Raw genomic sequence first — 13,056 nt, forward strand, 5'->3', positions numbered from 1 at the left:
TCCTTTGGGTATATACCCAGTAATGGGATGGCTGGGTCAAATGGTATTTCTAGTTCTAGATCCCTGAGGAATCGCCACACTGACTTCCACAATGGTTCAACTAGTTTACAGTCCCACCAACAGTGTAAAAGTGTTCCTATTTCTCCACATCCTCTCCAGCACCTGTTGTTTCCTGATTTTTTAATGATGGCCATTCTAACTGGTGTGAGATGGTATCTCACTGTGGTTTTGATTTGCATTTCTCTGATGGCCAGTGATGATGAGCATTTCTTCATGTGTTTTCTGGCTGCATAAATGTCTTCTTTTGAGAAGTGTCTGTTCATGTCCTTTGCCCACTTTTTGATGGGGTTGTTTGTTTTTTTCTTGTAAATTTGTTTGAGTTCATTGTAGATTCTGGATATTAGCCCTTTGTCAGATGAGTAGGTTGCAAAAATTTTCTCCCATTCTGTAGGTTGCCTGTTCACTCTGATGGTAGTTTCTTTTGCTGTGCAGAAGCTCTTTAGTTTAATGAGATCCCATTTGTCAATTTTGGCTTTTGTTGCCATTGCTTTTGGTGTTTTAGACATGAAGTCCTTGCCCACGCCTATGGCCTGAATGGTATTGCCTAGGTTTTCTTGTAGGATTTTAATGGTTTTAGGTCTAACATTTAAGTCTTTAATCCATCTTGAATTAATTTTTGTATAAGGTGTAAGGAAGGGATCCAGTTTCAGCTTTCTACATATGGCTAGCCAGTTTTCCCAGCACCATTTATTAAATAGGGAATCCTTTCCCCATTTCTTGTTTTTGTCAGGTTTGTCAAAGATCAAATAGTTGTAGATATGCGGCACCTTTACTTTCTTAATAAACTTGCTTTCACTTTACTCTATGGACTCACCCTGAATTCTTTCTTGCATGAGGTCTAAGAACCCTCTTTTGGGGTTTGGATTGGGACCTCTTTCCAGTAACAGTATCTTTTCCAACACCAACAAATTCTCCAACACCAACTAGGTGTTCACAAATTAATTCACTTCTGACACTCCTGAGTTAGCACTGTAAACCAAAAGTATCTGAAACAAGTCTCAATTTTGGAGTTTATTTTGCCAAAGTTAAGGACGTGCCTGTGACACAGTCTCAGGGGAGGTCCTGATGACGTGTGCCCAAGGTGGTCGGCCTGCAACTTGATTTTATACATTTTAGAGGGACATAAGGCATCAATCAATACATGTAAGATGTACAATGGTTGGGTTCAGAAAGATGGGAGGGGCTTCCAGATCGCAGGTGGATTCAAAGATTTTTTGATTGGCAATTGGTTATTATCCAAAGATCTGGAATCAGTAGAAAGGAATGTCTGGGTTAGGTAAGGGGTTGTAGAGACCAAGGTTTCATCATGCAGATGATGAAGAGAGAATAGGCTTCAGAGAGAATAGGTTGTAAATGCTTCTTATCAGCTTAAGGTCTATGTTAGTGTTAATGTCCAACTCCCTCTTTCCATCATGGCCTAAACTAGTTTTACAGGTTAACCTTGGAATGCCTTTGGCCAAGGGGAGGGGTCCATTCAGATGGGTGGGGGGCTTAGAATTTTATTTTTGGTTTACGGAACAGACCTCACAGGTAAAGGGCTCAGTCCCACAAGACTCTGCTCTCACTTCAGATACAAGCTGCAAATTCCAGGAGTCACTCACACTTCTGACTGATTGGTTATACAAATTTCAGTGTTCCACAATCCCCCCTCAAGTTGGACAACTCACTAGAATGACACTCAGAACTCAGGAAAGCATTTTGCTTACTGTTGTAAACCCAAAATAAAATTCTAAATCCCCCAATCGATGGAATGGAGCCCCCATCTCAGCCAAGGAGATTCCAAAGAAACCTGGAAAACTAGTTCAGGCCATGATGGGAAGGGGGGATTGGACACGCCGCATTGCACTCACCTCCCTTTGAGATTCAGGCACAAGTGACCAGCAGTAACATTAAAACAGAGATCTTAAGACTAACAAAACAGATTAGCAATAGGATACCAAATTCCAGCCTCACTCTGGCATAGTACCACATGTCAGAGAGCAGGCCCTCAAAGAAATCAAAGTATTTTACCCTAAAATATATTTCTTTGACATATTTTTGAAATAGCCCTGCAAAACTGTCTCTTGTGGGGAAAATCTACATTCTGTAGAGAATCCCTTTCCCTTTCCAGGTTGTTTGCCTGATTCAGGTGAGAATTAACTAAGAGTCTGGCACTTTTTTAAGTCTGATAAGAAACATTTACCGTCTATTGTCTCTGAAGCCTGCTACCTAGAGGCTTCATCTGCATAATAGGAACCTTGGTCTCTATGACCCCTTATCTTAATCAAGACACTCCCTTCTATGCCTTCTGTGGATTCCAGGTCTTTAAATAAACTCCCAACCAGTTACCAATCAGAAAATACTTGAATCCACCTATGACCTGGAAGCGCCCCCACCCCATGCTTCCAGTTGTCCCACTTTCCTGGACCAAACCAATGTATATCTTACTTGTATTGATTGATGTCTTATGTCTCCCTAAAATGTATAAAGCCAAGCTACAGCCTGACCACTTTGGGCACATGTTCTCAGGGTCTCTTGGGGCTGTGTCACTCATATTTGGCTCAGAATATATCTCTTCAAATATTTGACAGAGTTGGACTCTTTTTGTCAACATAAGTGTGCATATGCCTGCGAACTGCCTGGGGATCTTCTTGAAATGCAGATTCTGATTCAGCAGGTCTGGGGGATGAGATGCTGTGTCTCCAACAGGTGCTCCCCCATGTCCCTTGAAAGAGTTAAACTCTGTAAATAATTTGAAGAGATTTATTCTGAGCCAAATATGAGTAACCGTGGCCCATGACACAGCCCTCAGGAGATCCTGAGAATGTGTGCCCAACGTGGTTGGGGTACAGCAAGACAGGAGACTTTAATCAAGTACATTTAAGAAATACATTGGTTTGGTCCAGAAAGGTGGGATAACCGGAGTTGGGGGATGGGGCTTCCAGGTAGCAGGCTTCAGAGAGAATAGATTGTACATGCTTCTTATTAGGCTTAAGGTCTCTGTTGACGTTAACACTGGAGAGTATAACGAGGCATGCCCGACCCCCACTTCCTGTCACGGCCTGAATCAGTCTTTCAGGTTAAATTTTAAGAGTGCCCTGGCCAAGAAGGAAGCTCATTTAGATGGTTGTGGTGGGGGCGGTGGGGGATGAGGGGAGCTTAGAATTTTATTTTTGGTTTACATTCTTCCACTTCTGGCCAAGAATTGCCAGACGCAACATCAATGGCCAGCAAATCTTCATTATGTCCCATAGTGTTTTGGGGATGCCATGGCTGCCTGCCTCTGGTCTATCCTGGTCCCTCGATGGGATTTCCTATGGATAAGGGACCAAGAGTCAAAAGACTTACAGCTGGCTGGGCGAGGTGGCTCATGCCTGTAATCCCAGCACTTTGGGAGGCTGAGGTGGGTGGATCACGTAAGGTCAGGAGTTTGAGACCAGCCTGGCCAACATGGTGAAATCCCGTCTCTACTAAAAATACAAAAAATTAGGCAGGCGTGGTGGCAGGTGCCTGTAATCCCAGCTACTTGGGAGGCTGAGGCAGGAAAATTGCCTGAACCCAGGAGGTGGAGGTTGCAGTGAGCCAAGATCTTGCACTCCAGCCTAGGTGACAAGAGCAAAACTCCATCTTAAAAAAAAAAAAAAAAAAAAAAAAAAAAAAAAAGGCTTATAGCCAATCAAATGTTCCAGGCCAGATGGAAATGGACATGGACAGGCATTCATTACTCTTTAAAATTATTATTACTATTTTAAGTAAAAAGCTAACAAACAAAAAGGCAAAAACTAACTTGTCTTTAACTCCTATGCATTGAGCTGCTGTAAACTTGGTTTTAAGTACAGACTTATAGCAATTAGCTATACGAAAACATAAGCATTGCTCTGAAAAAGAATATATATATATCTTTACAACTTATAACTGGGCATATTATACCCAGGAGGCTTTGTCACAAGGTATCTTTATCCTGTCAGTAAATATTTTAATTCTACAGGAAGCAGAAAATTGTTTATTGTTGGGGTGGATGCAAAAGTGATACATAACAGCTTAGAAGACAAAGTCCCTTGTTTTACCAGCTGTTTAGGCATCTTTGTACCCTTCCTTGATTTGGAGGGTCTGACGTTGACCTAACTCTATCCCTCAAAACTGGCCCTTACAATCTCACCCACCTGCCTCTTCCATGACAGTCACTGGACCTGGAGGGAGGGTGCTTGTATAGTTTTAGCAGCAGGGCATCTGCAGTGAAAAACAGATCCGGCCCAGTAAGATGACAAATGAGGGAGACTGACATCTCTGGTGTTCAGAATACCATGATTTGGGCTTCCTTGAGAGTAAAACAAGGAGAGATAACAACATTAATGTTTTGACAATCAAAGGGTATTTGTGGGCCGGTGGCTCACGCCTGTAATTCCAGCACTTCGGGAGGCCGAGGTAGGTGGATCACTTGAGGTCAGCAGTTCAAGACCAGCCTGGCCAACATGGTGAAACCCTGTCTCTACTAAAAATACAAAAATTAGCTGGACATGGTGGCGGGCGCCTGTAATCCCAGCTACTCGAGACGCTGAGGCAGGAGAATCACTTGAACCCAGGAGGCGGAGGTTGCAGAGAGCCAAGATAGCACCATTGCACTCCAGCCTGGGCAACAAGAGCGAAACTCCATCTAAAAAAAAAAAAAAGGAATCTATTCCATCCATTGGGGCACCAACTAAAGATACGAAGAAAAATTATAATCTGTCACTCTCTAGAGGATTATTGTAGCCAAGAAATAGTGCATGATTCAATCTGCACTCAAAAAAAAATTTAGGGCTGAAATCTAGTATCAAGTGTTACACTTTTCCTTTGAAACAATTTCTCTTTCTCTAGCCCCTTTTTATCTATTAAAGAGAAATTATAGTAAGACTAATTTGTGTGCAAAGTGAATTTTAGTCCTATATACTTGACCTGATTATTTGCATAAAATGCAGCAGGGAATGATTGGCTATATAGGCCCCTTTTTAGTTGCTTTGCTGGAACTTTACCTAAAAACATGCTATGGCTAATTTTTGTACAATACCCATTTTCATAAGATATTTAGGTAAAGGGGTTACAAGTACCTTACATAAAGCCTGTGTAAACATCTTAAATTTCATAATTCTATTAATCTGTAGGTTTTATGTTCTGGTCCTAGGAACTTTTTTTTCCTACCCCCAGACCATTTTACCTTTTCTGGTTCCCAGCAGGGAGTGGCATCTGTAAGACCCATGAGGGATGGCAAGTTGAGAAGCCTTCTCATACAGCTGTATGATTCTGTGGGGGGGCACCCATGTAAAAGGGGCCCCCTAAACCCCCAAATTTACCATGACCTGAGTAATAGGCATATTCAGTGGGAGGATATCCCCATTATCATACAGCCAGTCCCACACGGCTCCCATATTTATCTGGATAAACGCTACTGTAAGATCTGTTTGCCTTGAGAAGGGAACTGCCCAACTCTCCCTGTAAAATGCCAAGTGGAGCCCCCCCGATGAAGGGGTTGATATGCTTCCCATAATTCCGGAGAATTCCTAAGAACTCTCAAGAATGAGCTCCTGTGCTTTTGGCTCACATACACTCATCAGTGATCGCTCTATAGGGAACTGTGGGTCCTGCATCAACCCAAACGAGCTCTTAAATTTTGTAGCATTTAAAATTAAGGATTTTTGTCTTTAGTGATTTTTACAATAAATTACACAAAAGGCTTCTCAAGAAGCTCATGATACCAATATACGAAATGGAATAATTCCTTTATCTTATTCCTTGTAGCTATAATAGGTAGTTGGTTTTGCCCTTCCCCCACATCGACTGTCTTCTTGGTAACCACAGGTCTCAGAGTTAACTTGGATGTAGGAATTGGAGGAAGCCAGAGGGGTAGCGGGAAATCAAGCATGAAGAGCCCCAAGCCTCACGTGCGCCTCTCTCTTGAGCCCAGGACTAATTTCAGAGAGCAGAGACCGAACCCCCCTTGCCTATCATATCCCTGGGAGCCACCACTGCACTTGGAAAGGGTAGGACTCACGCCAAAGATGGGACACCATGCCGACATTATCTTGAGGCCCAAGCCCACATTATCTTGTGGCAGAGGCAAGACTACCACAGTTTCTTTGTCCCACGAAACTGATGCACCTGCTGAGCCCCAGAAACGCACCACACGCGGAGAGCTTCAGAAGCTGCCATTCCCAAGTCTCACCACGCGGGGGCGGCGAACCTTCAGATTGGGCCGCGCCCTCAGGCGGAGCTGCCCTGATCCCAGACCCAGGGGAGCCGTGAAAATCCACTGGGCGTCCCAGGGCAGCGCTGCCCTGGGAGCTGCAAACCGAAAGCATCTGCCCCCGGCCCAGAGCGCTCGGGGCCTGGTCGTGTTACGCAGCTGGCAAGCTTGGACCCTTTGGCGGCGTGGTATAAGGCGAGTTTGCCTGCAGAGGCAGCAGCTCGCCCCCGCCTGAAATTCCAGTTCTCAGGGACGGGGATGGTGACACCTGAGGCAATTCCTCGGCTGCAAAGCATCATGTCTCACCTTCTTGAGCCAGTTTCTTCTTCTGTAAAAGGGAAATGGTACTGGCATTCATAAGATTTTGCAGGATCAAAGCAGAAAATCATTAGGAAAACGCTTTGCAAACTGTAGAGAACATTGCAAATGTTATATATCAGGGTTTTAAAGAAAACTTTTAAATATTCTCTTTATTTGGAGAAAGAGGTAGGAAAATTCTGGAGATATAGTAACGAACAAAATTTACCAGATGTCTGGCAAAATCTGTACCAGGTGTCTGGCAAAGTCTGTCCCTGCGTTTCTTTTTGAAATTGACTTGAATTTTATTTCCATTCTTAGCTGTTTAATATTTTGCTTAATTTTGAAATTGCTCATTCTTCATGCTACAGTCAGTGTGATCTTTTAAAAAAGGAAATATGATCTACAACTACATGTAATGAACGGATGAACATCATAAACATAACGTTGAGTTAAAAACCCAGATAGAAAACAGCACCTGCTGGGTGACCGCGTTTACGTAGAAAGTACAAAAACAGGCAAACAGTTGGAAGTCAAGATAGTGGTTACTCTAGGGGAAAGAGTGGAGGGGGTGCTTTTAGGATGCTGGAAATGTTCTATAAAATTCACTGGGTTATACATTTATGCACTCTTTTCTGGATACATTATATTACACCTCAGTGGAAAGTAAATACTGTATGGGGGAGGGAAGGGAAGCTAATCGTGTCTCCACCCACCTAAAAGCGTTCAGTAGATTCTGATTCTTTTGAATGTGAAATTTGTATTCCTTTACCCAGGTCCACCTGGTGCCCCTGGCTTCATCACCAATGGGCTTACCATGGCCACACAGGTCCTCTTTCAGTCCCTCATGTCACTCTCTCCCATGCTGACCAGCTCCGGCCACAAAGCTGCCTCTTCCATCACTGGGAGCTCTTCCCCACCTCGGAGCTGTTCCCGTCACCTGGAATGTCTTCCTTCTACACTCCTGCCAGCTCCTTCTGCTCAGCCTAAAGGTCACTTTCTCACAGAAGCTGTCCCTGAGCCTCAGTCTAAATTGCATCCCCACAAGGACACAAAGATGTGAACAATAAACACTAAGGATTCCAGAATGGGGAAGAGAGGAGAGCAAAGGTTGAAAAACTACCTGTTGGGTACTATGTTCACTGCTTGGGCGACGGGATCATTAGAAGCGCAAACCTCAGCATCATGCAATATACCCATGCAACAAAACTGCACACGTACTTTCTGAATCTAAGAGAATTTTTAAAATAAGAAAATAAATTGTACCCCTTTAGTTCTTTCTGAGTACCCTCTTTTTATCTTTATAATGCTATAATTTGTATTTATGGGATGATTATGCATCAGTATTTGGTAAATGACCTCACCAGCTAGACTCTAAATCAAAAAGGGTTGGGGCTGTATCTGACATATTCTCAGTTGTATCAGCAGCACCTAGCACAGCATCTAACATAAATGATACTTATTTGTGGTTTGACTTAACTAAAAAAAAAAAAGCTTTGGGAGGGGAGGGAATTCAATCAACAGACAAAAAATAATGATATGTAGGGGAAAGAGAAACAAAATGTTCACAGGTATTGTATTAGTGTTGTAAGAACATGAGCGCTCTTTTTCTTTCTTTAATATGACCTATTTAATCTCTTATGTTCTTTTTATGATTAAGAAAATAAAAGTTTAAAAATATTTTTGTACTATTTAAAATTAAGTTTTCATTTAAAACATAGACTTCTGGGTGTATTAGTCCATTCTCCCACTGCTATAAAGAACTACCCGACACCAAGCGTGGTGGCTCACGCCTGTAATCTCAGCACTTTGGGAGGCTGAGGAGGGCAGATCACCTGAGGTCAGGGGTTCAAGACCAGCCTGACCAACATGGAAAAACCCCATATCTACTAAAAATACAAAATTAGCTGGGAATGGAGGCACATGCCTGTAATCCCAGCTACTCTGGAGGCTGAGGCAAGAGAATCACTTGAACCCGGGAGGCAGAGGTTGCAGTGAGCTGAGATCGCGCCATTACACTTCAGCCTGAGCAACAAGAGCGAAACTCTGTCTCAAAAAAAAAAAAAGGCCAGGCGCAGTGGCTCATGCCTGTAATCTCAGCACTTTGGGAGGCCGGGGCAGGCAGATCACCTGAGGTCAGGAGTTCAAGACCAGCCTGATCAACATGGAGAAACCCAGTCTTTACTAAAAAAAAATATAAAACTAGCCAGGGTGGTGGTGCATGCCTGTAATCCCAGCTACTCGGGAGGCTGAGGCAGGAGAATCGCTTGCACCCGGGAGGCGGAGGTTGCGGTGAGCCGAAATCGCGCCATTGCACTCCAGCCTGGGCAACAAGAGCAAAACTCTGTCTCAAAAAAAAAAAACAACTACCTGAGACTGGGTAATTTATAAAGAAGACGTTTAATTGGCTCACGGTTCTGCCAGCTGTACAGGTAGCATACCTGGGGAGGCCTCAAGAAACTTTCAATCATGGTGGAAGGCAAAGGGGAAGCAGACATGTCTTACATGGCAGGAGTGGGAGAAAGAGAGAGGGGGGAGGTACCACACACTTTTAAACAACCAAATATCATGAGATCTCACTATCAGGAGAACCGCAAGGGGGAAATCCGCCCCCATGATCCAATCAGCTCCCACCAGGCCCCACCTCCAATATTGGAGATTACAATTTGACATGAGATTTGGGTGGCGACACAAATCCAAACCATATCACTGAGTAAAGTGCAGATGGCAGGATAGCTTCACAATAGAATGTTCATTCTCTGGTTTCTATTGAATTGGATGGCAGAAAAAAAAACAGGTAAAAAAAAAATCAGCAGCAGTAAACCACCATGGGAAACAGTAGAACCTCATTCCATAAACTTCAAAAAGCAGTAGCAACAGAAAAATATAGAATATCTTGATGTGTTTCATCATGGGTCCTATCCCCAACTGCTCTGTCCCAGAAGAGGTGCAGGAGAAAGAGAAAATAATACAAAAGTCCTGAAAATTCTCACCAGTTGTTCCAGTTAGTTGCCTAACAGGATCCATACTTAGTGGCACAAAACGACAACTATTTTCTGATGCATGTGGATTCTGTAGGTCTGGAATTCAGAAAGGGCTTAGTTGGGGAATTCTTTTGCTCCTTGTGGCTGTGTCTGAGGTCATTCTATGGTACCCAGCTGGGCTGGGCTGGGCTGGGCTGGGCTGGGCTGGGCTGGAGGACCCAGGATGGCTTTAATCACATGTCTAGGGCCTTGGCAGAAAGGCTAAACTAAAAGGCTAAACTCAGCTGGAACTGTTGGCCAGTGTCCACTGCATGTGTTCTTTTCAGCAGTGGCCTCTGGGTAGTCAGACTTTTCACATGGACATCAGCATCCCCCAGCGCCAGCATCCCAAGAGTGCAAGATGGAAGGACAGCCTTTTTTGGCCTAGCCTCAGAAATCACACAGCATCTCTTCCACTGCATTCTACTGATCATGATGGAGTTGGCAAGGTCAGCCCAGATTCAAAGAGGAGATTGACCCCAATTCTCAATGGGACAAGCGCCAGAACAATTGCAGACATGTTTTTAAACTGAGACAGATTAGTTAAAATTTTCCTATATGTAAAATATAACTTCCTCCAAGACCCCTACCTACCCCGCTGCCCTACTTCCCACTAAAAAAACAAAAAACAAAAAAACTTGGCCAGGTGCAGTGGTTCATGACTGTAATCCCAGCACTTTGGGAGACTGAGGTGGGAAGATCACTTGCATCCAGGAGTTGGAGACCAGCCTGGGCAACATAGCAAGACCCTATCTCTACAAAAAATAAAAAAATTAGCCAATCACGGTGCCACACACCTGTAGTAGTCCCAGCTACTCAAGAGGCTGAGGTGGGAGGATTGCTTGAGCCTGGAAAGTCAAATCTGCAGTGAGCCATGATCACACCACTACACTCCAGCCTGGATGACAGAGTGAGTTTGTCTCAAAAACCAAACAAACAAACAAACAAACACCCCATCCTATTTTGACATCAAACTCAGCTCCAATTTCTGGAGCTTATCTACATCAAGTCCAGCTGCAAAGAGGCGTCTTGGGGTCTGTTCTGTGGGTACAGTTTCTCTCCATGTGAAAACCTGTGAACTAAAGAGACCTGTTTTCTGCCTCACATGCACCCAACCTGCAATGGTGAGATTGGCACAGGAAACCACTATGTTCACTGCTGTTTTAAAAGGGGAAGTTCAGAGCAATCATTGAGCCCCGGCAATTCTGAAACTGAATTGTGCACCTGTTACCAGAGGTTCAGTCCTGTTGCCTGGGTTCTTGGCTCCACTCTGACTCATACTTCCTTTTCCACAAGAAATGGCTCTTGTTTGCAACTGAGTAGCCTTCTTGTCCTGTGTCTTAACACAATACCTGAAACTGGGTAATTTATTAAAAACCAAATTTATTTCTTAGAGTTCCGTAGGCTGGGAAGTCCAAGGTCAAGGGGATGCACCTGGTGAAAGCCTTCTTGTTGGTGGGGACCCTCTGCAGAGTCCTGAGGCAGTTCAGGATATCACGTGGTGAGGGGGCTGAGCATGCTAAATTATGTCTGTTTTCCTCTTATAAAGTCACCAGTCCCACTCCTATGATAATCCATTAATCCATTTATCTGTGAATAGATTAATCCATTCATGACCCAATCACCTCTTAAAGACCCCACCTCTCAGTACTGCCACATTAGGGATTAAATTTTAATATGAGTTTTGGAGAGGAGTGTTAGAAAACTGCATGTAAAAAGTCAAGATGAATCCCCAGAAAATTCGAGTCCCTTGTTACCACCCAAGCTCTTAGGGTCTCTGCAGAGATAAAAAGCCCACCAAAGCTTGCCATTCCCCAAGGCTCAAATTTCTAATTGATTGGCTGATCCAAAGCTTCAGGGAAACTTTCTCAAAAATGGAATAACCCATCACTAGAGGAAGCCAACTGTGGTTCCAGGAATTAAAGAAAATCTCCAGAGAGCAGAGCCCAGACTGCCCATCATAGTCAAGAGACATCTCCAATAGCATCCCTTTCTTCCCTCAACCCCATGACTTTAGGCTCCACAGAAGTGTATAGAAGCAAACTTCAGACTGCAATTTGGTGATAGGGGATGGAAATAACAATAGATCTCACATATGGTGAGAAGGAAACCAAAGAGAATATATTGACACCAATTAGAATAAGCGAAAGGACAGGGCAGAGTTGCCCAAACTGGGCATGAGGAAGATGATGGGAAATGACAGAGTAGCTATGCACCATACTACACACAGCTATAAGGAAGAAAGAAAATAAAGCAGGGAGGGAGGGAAGAAAGGAAAAAAAGAAGAAAATTAAAAAGGAAAGGATATTGGAGAAAAGAAATAGACACAGATAACTGAATTCAGAAGAAAATCTGATAAGAGGAAAAATTTCCAGGAGGGCTTTCAGCTTAAAAAACAAAAACTTTAATAAAATAAGACATTAGGCTGGGTGCAGTGGTTCAGTGATTCACACCTGTAATCCCAGTGCTTTGGGAGGCCAATGTGGGAGGATTGCTTGAGGCTACGTGTTGAAGACCACCCTGGACAACATAACAAGATTTCATTTCTAAAAATAAATAAATAAATAAATATTTTAAAATAAATAAAAATTTAAAAGACCCTTAAAAATGAGTGTTAAAGAAATCAATTGAAGATCTAGGTAACACCACTAAAAAAAACTGCAAATAAATTGAAAATATCAAGGAAGAAACAAGTCAGAGCTACAAATCAAATTACTAGCATAGAACAAAAGTTGGGGATAGTAAGTACCAATAGCCTGGGCCAGGCGTGGTGGCTCACACTTGTAATCTCAGCACTTTGGTTGGCCGAGGTGAGTAAATCACTTGAGGTCAGGAGTTTGAGACCAGCCTGGTCAACATGGTGAAACCCCGCCTCTACTAAAAATACAAAAATTAGCCAGGCATGGTGGCGCATGCCTGTCATCCCAGCTACTCGGGAGGCTGAGGTGGGAGAATCACTTGAACCCCAGGAGGCGGAGGTTGCAGTGAGCCAAGATTGCACCACTGCACTCCAGCCTGGGCGACAGAGAGAGACTCCATCTTAAATAAATAAATAAATAAATCTCAATAGCCTAGAAAGACGAAAAAAAAGTCAAATTATTTCTTAAAATATTAGTTTATCATGTGTAAGATATTATTGACATTAATTTAAGTATTTTAAATATAGATACATATTGACTATGTTAATGAACACTATCCTAGTATTGGGGAAAGGGTTAACTCAGCAGGCCTGGGTTGTTATAACCCTATACATTCCCAGGAAAGGTCTGTTTTCAGGACTGATCTTTGGCCTCCTCCTGGGAACTGAGCTCATAGACTATTCTGGATGATGAAAGTGAAAGTTTTTTTGCATGCCTGAGGCCTTGGGTCACACTGTACCAGTTGTTCCACATAGTGTACACCAGCAATGATTTATGGTGAATGCCTCCGTTTTCTCTGGGGGTCTGGAGCTTTGTTAACTGAGGTAGGTCATGCAGG

Source organism: Hylobates moloch, unplaced genomic scaffold (assembly GCF_009828535.3).
Source record: "Hylobates moloch isolate HMO894 unplaced genomic scaffold, HMol_V3 SCAFFOLD_21, whole genome shotgun sequence".
Classification (NCBI taxonomy): domain Eukaryota; kingdom Metazoa; phylum Chordata; class Mammalia; order Primates; family Hylobatidae; genus Hylobates; species Hylobates moloch.